At 42.3% G+C, this 13,272-nt stretch overlaps 1 long non-coding RNA gene across 3 annotated transcripts in view; it reads left to right on the top strand.

Annotated features, from left to right (window-relative positions):
* The window catches only part of LOC308060717, a 113,309-nt gene that overhangs the window by 65,614 nt on the left and 34,423 nt on the right, over window positions 1–13,272 (top strand). For all 3 annotated transcript variants that reach the window (XR_013926858.1, XR_013926859.1, XR_013926860.1), the window contains one exon: window positions 1–13,272. This exon is cut by the window's left edge. This is a non-coding gene — a long non-coding RNA (uncharacterized lncRNA).

Below are 13,272 nucleotides of genomic sequence, written 5' to 3'. Positions count from 1 at the left end.
TCAGCCTGTTTTCCTAACGGAATGGATCATGCTCTGTCTGTGTGTGTGTATTTTTCCTCCATCAGATGCATTTTTAACCCGCTAGCTCTTTTCATTTCAGTCACACAAAGCAGTAGAAAATTCCTGCAAGTCTTAGGCAGGCAGGTAGGAGAGAGACAGAGACTACTAATCCCTTCACTGGGGGAAAGACTCAGAAGAGAATCCTTCTGGTAGGGAGATATTTTTAATTCCTTGGCCTTGATAAAAGCTTCGCTTGGCATCTGTTTCAGAGCAGACAACCATGAATCTCACCACAGGCACAAACCCATAGGAAGCCAGGCTGCACTAGCTCTCCTGTACACAATACTTTCTCTGGCTAACTGTGAGAATTTTGCACCTCCCAAAGACTGTCTTTTCCTTGTCTCCAGGGTTTCTCTTCTCTGTAGTAACAATTTTCTGAGATTGTCACGCGATATTTTTCATTAGGAGGCCCAGCTGTGGAGGACTGTTTCTTTAACCATGTCTCCAGCTGTCTTGAGTTATTCTTCAGCAACCCAGCTGGACCAGTGTAGGGTTTTTTTACAGCTGCAATAGAGTAGCCTGCATGAGCTTTAAGTTTGCTATTTTTTAATACATTAACTACTTCATGTTGCCAAAAGTAAAAAGGCAGGAGTGCAAACTGATGTGTTCTACTACAAGCCCCTTCCAAGGAGAAGACACTGAAGTGAGGCAGGGGGGCTGCTGGTTCGCCTTAACTCGCAGTGTCTCCCTGCGCAGTTTTAGATGCACGATAATGTTGTTCAGCCCAAAGACCCTTTACAAGGTGTGGTATCTCCAGGACAGCCTGCAGTCAGGTCACTTTGTGAGGAAACAGCCATACCACCACAGGGCCCCTCTCTCTTCCTTCGCCGCTTCACATCAGGTGACGTTCAGCCCTAGTTCACCTCACCTTTCTCAGTTATGACCTCACATCCCCTTCCTCATCTGCCCCTGGAGGAAGAACATCCTTCCTTCCAGGCAACAAAGAGCTTTTCTTTCCCCCTGTCCTGAGCTCCCTCTTTAAAACATACATGCTTCATGTGCTTCCTTCCCTACAGATGTTTGCAACTGCAACATAATCCCTTCCTCCTCTTCCCTGGGGAGGCATGTTACCTCTATGTTAAGTAATAGAAATTTAAGTTACAGGGATGCGTGGGTGGCCTTCAGAAATTGTGCCAGAAAGATGTTTCTCAATCAGATTTTCAGTTCCAACAGGAAAAGACGAAACAACACAACTCTACCCAGCAGGCAACCACAGTAGCTGACCTTCCTTTGGGACAGAAGGTGCCCTCAGTCACCCTAGGGAAAAAGCTTCCTCTTGGGTAGGGTGAATATCCCTGTAGATGGCTTTTTTTGAGAAGAGCCCTATCCAGGAAGCAGATCCCCCAACTTCTTTACCTTTTCCAGGCTATAATCCTACCTAAGCCCATCAGCAGGTCTGTGAGCTGACAGTATTTCCCCTAGTTTGTTCACGGAGAGATCAACTGCTTTGCCAGATCCCTAAAAAGTACCCATCTAATGTGCTATTTAAGCAATGTATCATCAGTCAGAAAGGAACGAGCTGGGTATAGTCTCAATGTTAAGAAGAGCATAAATAAACTGTAGATTGAACAGAGGATTGTGAGGAGGGAAATTCATTTTTACTGTTCCTCTAATGTACACTGTCTCCTCTTTGTCTGGGGAGTAGCCCACAGATAATCACCTCTGGACCAGCAGTGTGCTTTAGCGTAGCCACTCAAGCTAAAAAAAACAAACACCTTGAAACATTCATTGATGCTGTTTTATTATTTTCCCAATCATGTTTCCTTGACTTGACTTGTCCTGTCCCTCTGATCAATAGCAGACGTCACCCAACATGAGACATGTTTTGGATTGATTTAGAGTGCTTATTAGTACCAACTTCTAAATCACTTTGCTGAGACTCCTCTAATGTTGTTGGCACTTGATAAGGTCTTAGGCTGGGATTTTCAAGGGAACACAGCAACTTAAGAGTCCAAAACACTTAGAGCTCTCCAGCCCCTGTTGAAAATTGCAGGCAAGAGTGCAAGAAGTTTACTTGCTTTCAATTATAAGATTTTCAAGCACTTTAAGGTGCCGATAGCTGCTTTATGTTTTTTTCAGAGGTACCTTTCGGAAGCTGTGTGCTTAAACATATTTGGAAATCCTATTAGAAGCCATTCAGCATGTTTATGTGCCTAAATTCCTTTAAAACCTGACTCAGCATACTGTGATACCCTTCTGTGTGTGAGCAACAGCATAAAGAGCGGGCTGTCAGTGAATGACTGATGCTGTATGAATGCGTGGAATACAAGCCAAATCCGAAATGCAAAGGCTCATATGTTACAGTCATATAAACCAGCCACTTGTTTCTTCAGCAGTTGTCACAGCAAAGCTGTCATTTCCTAGTTCAAGAGTCTTTATCACATCCTTATCCTTGATACATACTCCGGGAGGAGGAAGGATTCATGAGGCAAATGGAAGTGTGATTCAGAAACTACATCAAGTCGAGGAATGAAAATGCTCCCAGCAGTGGCCTCAGTCTACTTGGATATGTGGAATGGATAGCTGGAGTTCCTCACATAATTTAGGTTACATTACCATTTTCCAAGAAAAATCCACAGTCTGGATTCAGTTTGCGTAAATAGGAGTTTCAAAACCAAAGTCTAAAGCATCTAATTCCATTCTTGCCAACTTGCAGCTGAAGGATATTTCTGATTGTGAATTGTAATGGTGGAGAATATTGACTGATTCAATCGGAGCAAGAGTCAGGGACAGACAGACACACAGACCATTTCCGAGGAGATATATCCTGTTTCCCATGACAGGCAGCTTTCTTATTAAAATTATCCCAGTACATATATTCTCTATTTGAGCATGAAGTGCTCATTACAGGTCTCTACATAAATAATGTACACTTGAAATGGTTCCCTGTGCCATAAATATTGACCTTGGTTAATAATTGACTATGGGATTATATGTCTGCTCCACTCATACACTACAGACTGAGGGTCTTGCCTCTTCCCATCAGGTTTCTTTCCTTTCACTCCTGTAATTTTGGGAGAAGGTATTATACTGATACCATCAATGTAATGATGGCACAAGTTTGCACTGGAGTATATAATTACCTCTCTCCCCCTTCCAGTTCTTGCTTAGTGTCCCCAGTCATTTCATTGGAAAGTGTGAAAAAAAAAAATCTTTTTTAATTCACTTTACAATTTAATCTGATTCCTCTGCAGGGCAGGCTGTAGTCCTTGTCTATTTTTGCTTTAACCTTTAGTTAACATTATTACAATCAGACATATCTATCAGTCACTTTGTGAGGCTGGTTCATGAAAAGTGTTTCAAAGAGCAGAATATGGACCAAACTTGCTGCTTGAAATGCAGTGGAGCCAAGGCATATTTGGTATATGAGGCTTCCCAGCTTCACTTGATAAATCTATACTGCCTGTACTGAGCTTTTGCAATATTCTACAGATTCATGGAAAATGAAGAACTGAATGATAGGAAAATGGTGCCTGGCAGAGTTAAGGTTTATAATGTCAGCTGCAGCCGTGACTCCTGAATAGCTTGTGCCTCTGCAGGCCCTTATTCTGCAGCCCTTAGGCTGGATGTTCAGGAAAAATGACTCATACATCATACACCAACATACCTTATATATCTAGAATGAGTTGCCCATAGAAATTCACCTGGGCCTTGTACATTGGATGAAAACTGCATGCTAATATAAAATGTGCTGGATAGCTTATCTGTGGTATTCAGGTACCAGGGAAAGGCTTTGGTTGCAACAGCATGGAAAGATTTCATCAGAAGGTTTTGTCCTCTGAGTTTTGATAGGACTTTCCTCTTTTGGACATTCTGCAAATATGTAAGTATCACTAAAAATGCTGTGGTTGCTCCTGTAGTTCCCAGCTTTTCCTCTGGTGGCACATTTATAGCCACGCCATGTGGGAGCTGAGAAAACTGTCTTTTCTTTTACTGTCAGCCTTTATAATTCCTAGCCCAGTGGCTCCTTGCTTTGAAAGAGAGATATGGAGGATGCTGTCCAAAAAAGCAACATCTATTTATGGAGACAGTGAATACACAATGAGTTAGGAGATGGTGACCAAATTGTGCAGCATTGTTTGTGAGTCCTTGAGGACCAATAAAAATAATAGAACTGCAACTGTAAATAGCTTATTACAAACATCCAATTTCTATGCTTGGAATTCAGGACTGTCCAGACCGTAAAATTAATCCCCTTGCCTGCTGGACCTTGGAGGCAGGGCTGCTCTGCCAAAGGTCACTCAGTTCTCAGTGATGGCATCATTGCTGCTTTGTTTCAGCTCTGTGCATAAACATTTGCTGTGCTTGGTTACCATTTGGGATTGCATAAAGAACATTGGGAAGATGGGGTGAAGTGCCACAGCCCCTTCACAGCTAAGAATTTCACTTCAAGGAAAGGCACATGAAAGGACCTGGGTACTAAAATTCATGTATCCTTGGATGGTTAATAGAGGGATAATGCCAAAAAGGTTTTGGGCTAATATTTGAAATGATTGGTGAAGGAATGATGAGAATTTGTAGTTATAGCTAAGGTTAGATGTAGTAAAAAATGCTTGATGTTCAATAACTACTAGTTTCAATTTTGACTCTGCCATTAATTATAGTGTCTTTAATATTTTTTTCAAGAATTTTAGACTTTTAATTATTATATATTAATCAAGAATATTTAGAAATGCCTAAAGTGGCTAACCTGAGCTGGGTTTTTTTTGCACAGATTTGCACTGATGTAACACACACAGATAAAAAAACTGCTGTAACTCAGTTTGCATTGTTATTTTCATTTTTTTTTTTTCAAGTGTGTTCTTTCCTTTGGAGCATGAATCTCACAACCTTTATGATCTCTGGTGGTGGTGTCCTGACCTGTAAGAGAAATGAAACAATATCCCCCTCTTACTCCTCTCTTATAGCTCATCATGTAACTGCATAATAAAACTTCTAAGTTAAGATTGTACCGGAAACAATGTTTAACATGGTTGTATGGACCATTTCTGGGTCTTTCACATCAGCAAGCATATAATATAGTCCCTAAGGGAATAGAAGGCATGTAGATATATCCTCCTGAATTAAAATCCTGTGTCACTACCACCACAATCTATTGATAAGACATTTTACCCCCCCTGAGTTGTTTGTTACAGTTTGTCTTAGGTAGCAAAAAAAAGACAGAGCTGGGTTTCTGGAACAGATTAAATGGAAGTATAATTTTGACAATGCCTAACTGCACAGCTATTATGCTCTACTTTCATATCAAAGTTGAGATATCTTGTCCCATATCCCCATCCCCTAAGAATGCAAAACTGGCCAAAGATCCTCTTGAGGTTCAGTGGAAAAGAGAACTTTAAAGGTGCTTCATGGCCTTCAGAGATGAGACTGAAGGTTGACATGCCTGATGTGCCCTGGCCAGCAAGTGGGCTGCTCTAATACAAGTCCACTTGTTGAAGGGCACTTCATCTCCAGGCTGCCGGGAATCTTTGCCTTGTGCTGTGCCAAAATGGGCCAGTATTAATAGAATTGCCACTTCTCAATAAATATCAAAAAAAGGTAGATGTCCACACAGATCTGTTGTGAAGCCCAAGTGTTAGTAGCCTGCTTCAGTGTTGGTGGTGCCAGTAAGAGTTTGGCAGCAGCCCAGAAGGTACATGGATGTCTTCACATTCAGCTTAACCCACACCATCAACACCAAGTGGGAGATGGATGAAAAACTCAAGGACGCTCTCATTAATTAATTATTTGAACTGCATTTTTACACCAGCAATCAGTGTCTCCTGTTGCTTGACAGACAGTAGACAATTTCCAGTTTTCCCTGTACAGGGTTCCCGGTGTAGCCCCGCAGCGGTTGGTATAATGCAAAACCACGCATCAAATATGTGTGTCCACCCATGCCAGTGAGCAGACCTCTTCTGGCACCTGTAGGCTCCAAGTCAGAAAAGAGAGCTGCACATGAAGGCCTGGTGTTATAACAGGGACCTAAAAAGTTCCATCTGAGCTGCAGCTGGCACTTGCAGGCAGTACTGCCCACTTTGCAGGGGCTGTGAGTGGGAAGGCAGGGTCTGCTCCTGCAGCTCTCACCAAAGCAGGCAATGGAGGGATGACCCTTCTCCTCGTCCTCACTCTTCTCCCTCCCTCTCCCTTGGCCTGTGAGCTGAGGAAGGCCTGTCTCATCCTGCTTGTGTGTGCAGTGCCCTGCAAAATATGGTCCTGATCTCATCTGTGGTTTCCAGGCTTTGTTATAGGACAGAGAAACAATAGGCATTTTATTACCCTGAGTGTATCATTCCTGTTTGAATGGTCCCTTAGCATGGTGTTCTGACTCCAGGCTTGCCGAAAGAGGCTTGCACAGTAATTAAAAGATTGTTAATATTGCTAATGCTGTTCAGAGCATAATTCCACATCAAAACGCTACTGGGCTTTTGGGGCCATTTAAAAATCCAAGTTTTATCCCACTTCAAATTCAGCTTCTGAGCCTCCCCTCCACAGTGGATCAAACCAAGGGCATGAATCCAACCACGCTCTGAATGAAGCTCCAGACTGTATAGCTTCGAGTCATCATTCTATGTGTGAAATTGCACGCTGTACTGCTTTGTATGACAGAAGTACTTGGTCAAGTACTGTTGTGCTATATCACACAGAAATGCAATAAAATGAACTTTCCCGGTTGGTTTATAATCTACATTTATTACAGTCCCAGCAGTTCATACACTGGAGATAAAACTGGTAGGTCCCACTTCCTGATAGAAGTTTATCTCAAATAGAGCTGAGAAAGACATTCACACTGTGACCCAAAAGATGGCTCTCACCAGAGACCTCCATCATGTTTCTACAAACTAAGGTACCACTTGGTCTGCTCTTTTTTACTCTTTCAGAGGCAGGAAACACAACCTGAAGCTCTCAAAGTCTTAAGTTAAAATTGTTCTGCCCACCTGGGGGAGATTTAAAGAAAATGCTAGTCATGACAGTGAGGATCTGATTTTCATAAAAGCTCAGTTCCTATTTTGGCACAGAGCTAATCGGCTAGAGTCAAAATCTGTCCTCACATTAGCAATATTAGCAAAAAGTTTTTCACCTGGTGCTTATGTCTTGTGAGGGTCTGAATATGGCTGTTCATCATCAAAATCAGAGGTTTTCTCCGTGGAAAACTGAGGTTAGAGCATATGGTTTGAATCATGTGTAGTAAAGTCTTCGGAAGTTTTTCACATCGCTGCTCTAACAGGTAGGATATTGTTTGTTTCTCTCTTCTCTGTTCTCTCAACGCTGTTTCTTTTTAACACAGGAAAAAACATTTCTTGGCCCTCCATTTAGCCTTGATGAACCTGGAAGTTGACTGTATTTCACTTCACTGCATTAATTCTGTCAAGCTAACATGAGAATGAACTCAACTTTGCTGGTAAACATATACCTAGGGCACACAGAAAGTAGCTCTACCAAGTTACAAACGTGTCATCTGTAATGGGCCTCCTGTCTAGGCATACTCTGCATGTCCTCTTCATCTCATAAACAAAGAGTAAGAGCTGTCTTTTCTGTGTGAAAACTGGTATAGCATTTGTGGCAGCCTAAGGTTGTTCCCAAAGACTGATATGAAAAGCAGTTTATCTGTGTTATGGTCAATGTATCATCCTTCTCACACTTTTTGAGCCATTTTTTGAGAATGATGAATTGTAGTCATCACCACATTCAATTAATTTTACTCAGCTGGTTCTTATAGTGTGTTTGTACCAAATGTCCTCTAACAGCTGATAAATCATCCCTGAGTGGCTGCAGAGGTAGCAGCAGTGACATACACCGGACTGACGACAGGAATGTGTCACACCATGTCTCTCACCCCCTCTTTCCAGAAAGATTTTTGTGACCTTTGGTGGCATTTGCAAGAAGCCATTTTATCCTGATGTTGCATGGCTCTATTGATCTCTGTGTAGGATTAATCTTAGACAAACAGGCCACATAATTTATGTAAACTCTACAGGTAATTAAATTCCTTCCAGCAAAGGTCAGGGCAGAATATTTAAGATTTCATTTGAATAGAAATTACAGTTAGAAATGAAGGAAAAAAAAGAGGGAAAGGAAGAAATTTGGAGCTTGTCATATCAATTATTTTAGAGTAACTAAGAGGACTCAAGTTATTTCTCAGGGACTAAGATTCAGTCTTCATCATCTGCACTCACAATTAGGAAATGTTTGTCTGTAATGACTTACAAATAACTTCAAGAAATGTTCAAATAGTTGTAGTGGATAGTCAATGAAAACATCGTCTTTTTTCGAAGAGACCTGAGACTCTCCTTCCTAAGTAAATAAGCCCTAAGTGTGCAAGCGTGTCTTTGTAACTGGTCATGATTGTAATACTCACTCTTCCTTCACCAGCATCTTAAAGCTCATGGAAAACATTATTTTTCTGTTTACCTTCCAGTTTCACAAATCTTTGGATTTCAGTGTTCAAGCTTGTCTTCTACAAAAAAAAATTAATTTTGGGGGGCAAGCCCAGAAGCTTATAGGAATGCATGGCTTCTGAACAAGGATGCTGAACAGCACAAACTACCTTATGGTAAGATTTTATGCTTTGAATTCTATCTTTTTTTGCCCGATATGTCCCAAACTATCAGAATGTAGTGTTGTCTTTGGGAAAGGCTTGCATAATTTTTACTATTTATCTGATGAAATGGTCTCTGTCTGGATATGACAGGACGGTCACAAGGCTGAGCAAGGACCCAGGCTGGAGACAGAGATGTTCAGTTGGTGAAATCTTTGGAGCAATCCAATCTATTGAGATGGTTTGAGCGAGTGTCACAGTCACCTTCCTGTCCAGCTGAAAAGAGTACACATTCACAGAGATGGCTGCGGTATAAAGCTCTCAGTTACAGAATGGTATAAGGGGTAGAGGTAGGAAAGAGGTGACGAGTGCACTGGAAAGCGAGTTGCAAGGGACACAGAGATGACACTAAGATGAGAGCATGATTGCATATCTCAGTGTCATGACATTGCTTTACTTCCCTTCCTGCAGCAAGGACCTCACCGAGGTCTGGTTTGACGTCACCATCTTCAGGAGCTATGCGTCCCTCACACCTCACTTCCCAATTTTGAAATTGTTAGATTTCTAAAACCTTGATGCACAGAGGGACCACACAACCTCTCTCTCAGCACCCTGTTCCACTGCTTTAGTATCACCAGGGCAAAGGAAGTTTTCCTTATAATCAGTCTGAACCTCTCTTGGTTTGGTTTGGCCCCGTTGTCTCTAATTCCACCCTACCAGGCACCACTGTGAAGACCCTGTCCCTGTCTTGTGGATAACCTCCTTGTAGGTACTGGCAGACTGCTGTACCAGGTCCTCTCCTCCAGGCAGAGCCTGCTCTGATCCCTCAGCTTCACCTCACAGGGCAAGTGTTCTGGCCTATTTTGAAAATTGATTCAATATTTATCCCTTAATACCATTGCCCCTGACCTCCATAGCCTTTCAAAGAAAATAGAAAGAGGAGGCCTTGCAAGGAAATCAGCCAGTTTTCTCTGTGATTTTTTTGGATGTTTTTTTGGATGTAGCCCATCTGATTCCATGGGCCAAGTATGGGTTAAGTTCTGAGGAGTAATCCTTGATTGATCCTCATCCTCTGCAGGTATCTCTTCTCCTTGAAGCCCCTCACTAAACACAAAGGCCAGTGAGGGCTGGTGCAAAGACAGCATTGATTGCCTCGGCCCTATCAGTGTTTGCTGCTATAGAGTTTCCTGTCCCATTCAAATGGGAGTTTGGCTCCCAGGTACTGTAAGCCTGTGAGCATCAGCAGTGAAAACTGTGACCACAAAAACTGCCATCGCTTTGGGGCATTCAGTGACTGTGGTGATCCGTATAACTGCAACCACACAGTCCCCACAAACAACAAAATTGTGAATAGAGGACATAAGCTGTGATAGGAAGTGTTTCAATCTGAGTAGCATAAATTGACATTAACATTGATGTGACTCAGAGCTGACCTAGGCCCTTTACAAGGATGTGCTGATGCCAGACAAGCTTTCCTTCCAAAATCCTGTTGTGTAAAGGACCTCTAGAAAAGATGCCTCTATTAATCTCTCTTGGTAAGTGAAGAGAGAACTATGGGCTTGCCTGGGTGATGGCTGGGTGAAATGCAGTAGCTGGCATGTCAGGAGCCAGAATAGACAGCCATGGATGTGGCTTCTGGCCTTAAAAACTTAGAGTCAGATAATTTAGTGAACAAATGAGATTGTTTTGTAATAAATGGTTTGAGGAAATTATTGTGTAAAGGTAAAAACCATTGCCCCGTTCAGCAAGTGGTGATTGCCAGGAATTCAAAACCAAAGAGCACCTACAGCTGCATCTTAGATGCCAGCTACCCAACTGCTGAGCACATGCCCAGTTGCTCTGAGATAGCTGCAGCACCTGCTGTTGCTGCAGGTCCTGTGGCAGATCTGGTCCAGTCGCAGTAGCATCTGCCTCACCAGCTTTTCAGCAGTACCTTCCATCTTGTAGCTTAGCTGCCTTTGTTTCAATTACAGCCCCATCTGCCTCCACGCTGGCTGTCTCTGTTTTTGATATGATTGCAATCACATCTGCTCCACCACTGACTGCTGCTTTCATCATGATTATAATGTCATACACCTTTGTGCTTTCTGCTGCTTTGCTACTATAATGATACTGGCATCTGAATCACATTTTGACACAGTTGCTTAAAACATCTATCCTTGTGCTTGCTTGACAACACTGGAGTGGCTGGGCTGATGCGAACTTCAAGTTCATCTAAACCCATGTTTTCTCCACCACTGGCCATCTCCACACACTTATAGAGAAGATGTGAGCACTCTGCAATAAGCAGATGGGGGAAAACCTGCTGCTGATCTTTGCCTCATACTGCAGTTGGCACAACAGCTATAGTGCTGGCCTGGGCTTTGGGAAAGCTACATTCAGATTCCTGCTTTGCAAACAATTTGCCAAATAAATCCAAAAAGATTACTTGTGCCCAGATCTGTTGTGGAGTTCTACACTCAACATCACAGTTGCTGGTTGTTTTCGCTCCAAAAAAAGCCTTAGTGTCCCTGACTTAAAGTTCCCCATGCAACAGATGAGGGAAGTTAGAAGAATGTCAGGAATTTTCTCAAAAGTTGCATGGAGAAAGGGCCTCCACATAAGAAATTGTAATGACATAGGCACCTTCTCTCATGTAAGATTCATAACTTGAAAGCATCCCCTGGAGGAACGTACCTGTTTCTTTTCAAAATGGAATTAAGCTCAATCCTTCTTTAAACCACAGCTGACGTGCAGTAGCAGGTGCCCACATTCCCCTCCATGTGCAAGAGCAGCACTGAAGATGGCTAACAGAGGTATGAGGATTCAGCAGGTATCGGCTGTGAGATTGAAATTGCCCCTCCTGCAGAAGATTACCTCAAAATCTGGTGGCTTTTGCTGTATGCGAGGTGGCTGTATGCGGGGAAATTTCTCTTCTACCGGCTCTGCATACAGGGCTTAAACATTCACCAGGTGGGAGGGGAAAGGGATGGACCATGCATAAGCAGTATGTGTTGTTATAACAATAACCTCAGGTTAAAAATAAAACTAAACAGAAGGAAAAAGAAATAGCGCTGTAACTCTGCTCTGAAGAAGGACTGTTGTTGCAGGACGTGGAAAAACATTAGCTGGTGAAATCCTATTGTTGCTTGTTTGATGTGTTCACAGGTTTTCCCAGTCAATCTCTGCCATGTAGTAAAACTTCACTGTTTACCCACAGAAGTAAAGAAACAAAATGAACTTTCCCATTTTCTTGTAAGTAATCGTACTTTCAGGCCAAAACCTCAGCCCCTCACACATGTCCCCTTCAGGCCTGTCTTCACTGACATATGCCGGCACACCCAGTATTCTTTATTACAGGCTTCAACCCAAAAGCCATATAGCCGTGTTGGCATGCTCCGCTCAAGCAATTAGTCACTCTGGTTGAGCCAATAAGCGCTGTTAAGAGGCTGGGCTACTCAGCTTAATCACAGCACTTGCAAATATATTGATTTGGGTTCAGACTCCTAATGTGTCAATTTATATGAATCTGTACACGTCTGTCCTGGGATGTTTGTATGACTCCTCTGTCTTCTCATTAGTATAATACAGTAACAGATCATAATGTCCTCCCCTCCCCTCCTCTCTTGATATGTAATTACAGTGCATTACTCCATTACATCCGCTGCAGCACTGAGTGACGCAAGAAGTCTGGGATGTTGCAGTCTGACACTGATGGGTCAAGCAGCTCCATGTTTGCTGAGCTGGATGCACTTCTGTAGTCTCCTCAAACGTAGCAGGCTCTGTCTGGGTGCTTACATTTCCATAAGTGTGTAACATTTGCAGAATCAGGAGTCCAAATCTGCCATTGACATGAGCTGCAAAAGCAGCTGGTCTTATGCTTGTCTAGTCAAACTAGACCAAACCTCTGAACCTTTTGAGGTTCGCCCATCACTAATAATTAACGTCTGACTTTGATAAAGCTGACATTTGGTTTATAAAGGCAGACTAATAAGCTCCGAGAAGGCTTAGAAATCCTGTCGAGTAATGTATTGCATTACAAATATTAAAAAATACTGTCAAAATTAACATAATCTACTGCTGGGCACGTTAGTATATTAATCTGATTGGAAGCGTGACCTCTTTTTGCTAACTTTCCAAGTGACCCTGGTAAAACTGTGACATTTCTAGATATGTTACAGATAGCTGTTTTTTACAGACCTTTAAAAATATAAGATACAGAGAATGAAGATATAAAAAATACTGGTTTTTTAAGGCTTTTAAAATTTCTTTTATAGGCTTTTCTGTCCTTTGTATTTAATGAGTAGCCCAATGTTTTATTTGCTTTAGGCAACTGGTTTTGTCTGGGCTTTTTTCTCTGGCTTTCCATTTTTGAGGCAGATGTTATCTTTATGGTTAAAGAGGTTTGGGCCTCCCTCTGTGATATTTAAAGGGACCCAGAGCCTACTGATTTTAATTTGAGTGGCTGCAGCTAGCAAGTAGTGGGAGTTACTGACCTTCAGATGACACGCATGAAAGGACAAAGTATGATGGGAACTTTGTCCCATCTCTCTGTGTTTTTGTTGGACAGTGGCTGTAATGCACATCTGAATCTTTTAGGTATTTCTTTTCCTTCTCCTGCTGTGTGGATGGACATCATCTGGAGGACACTGAGGCAGTAGAGGATAACGTACCAGTCACACAACAGGAAAAGAGGAACAAAATAAGACGAAATG

The sequence above is a fragment of the Falco punctatus genome (assembly GCF_963210335.1).
Source record: "Falco punctatus genome assembly, chromosome: 3".
Lineage (NCBI taxonomy): Eukaryota > Metazoa > Chordata > Aves > Falconiformes > Falconidae > Falco > Falco punctatus.
Note: the sequence above shows the minus strand (reverse complement) of the source record. Positions and strands in the feature narration are given on the sequence as shown.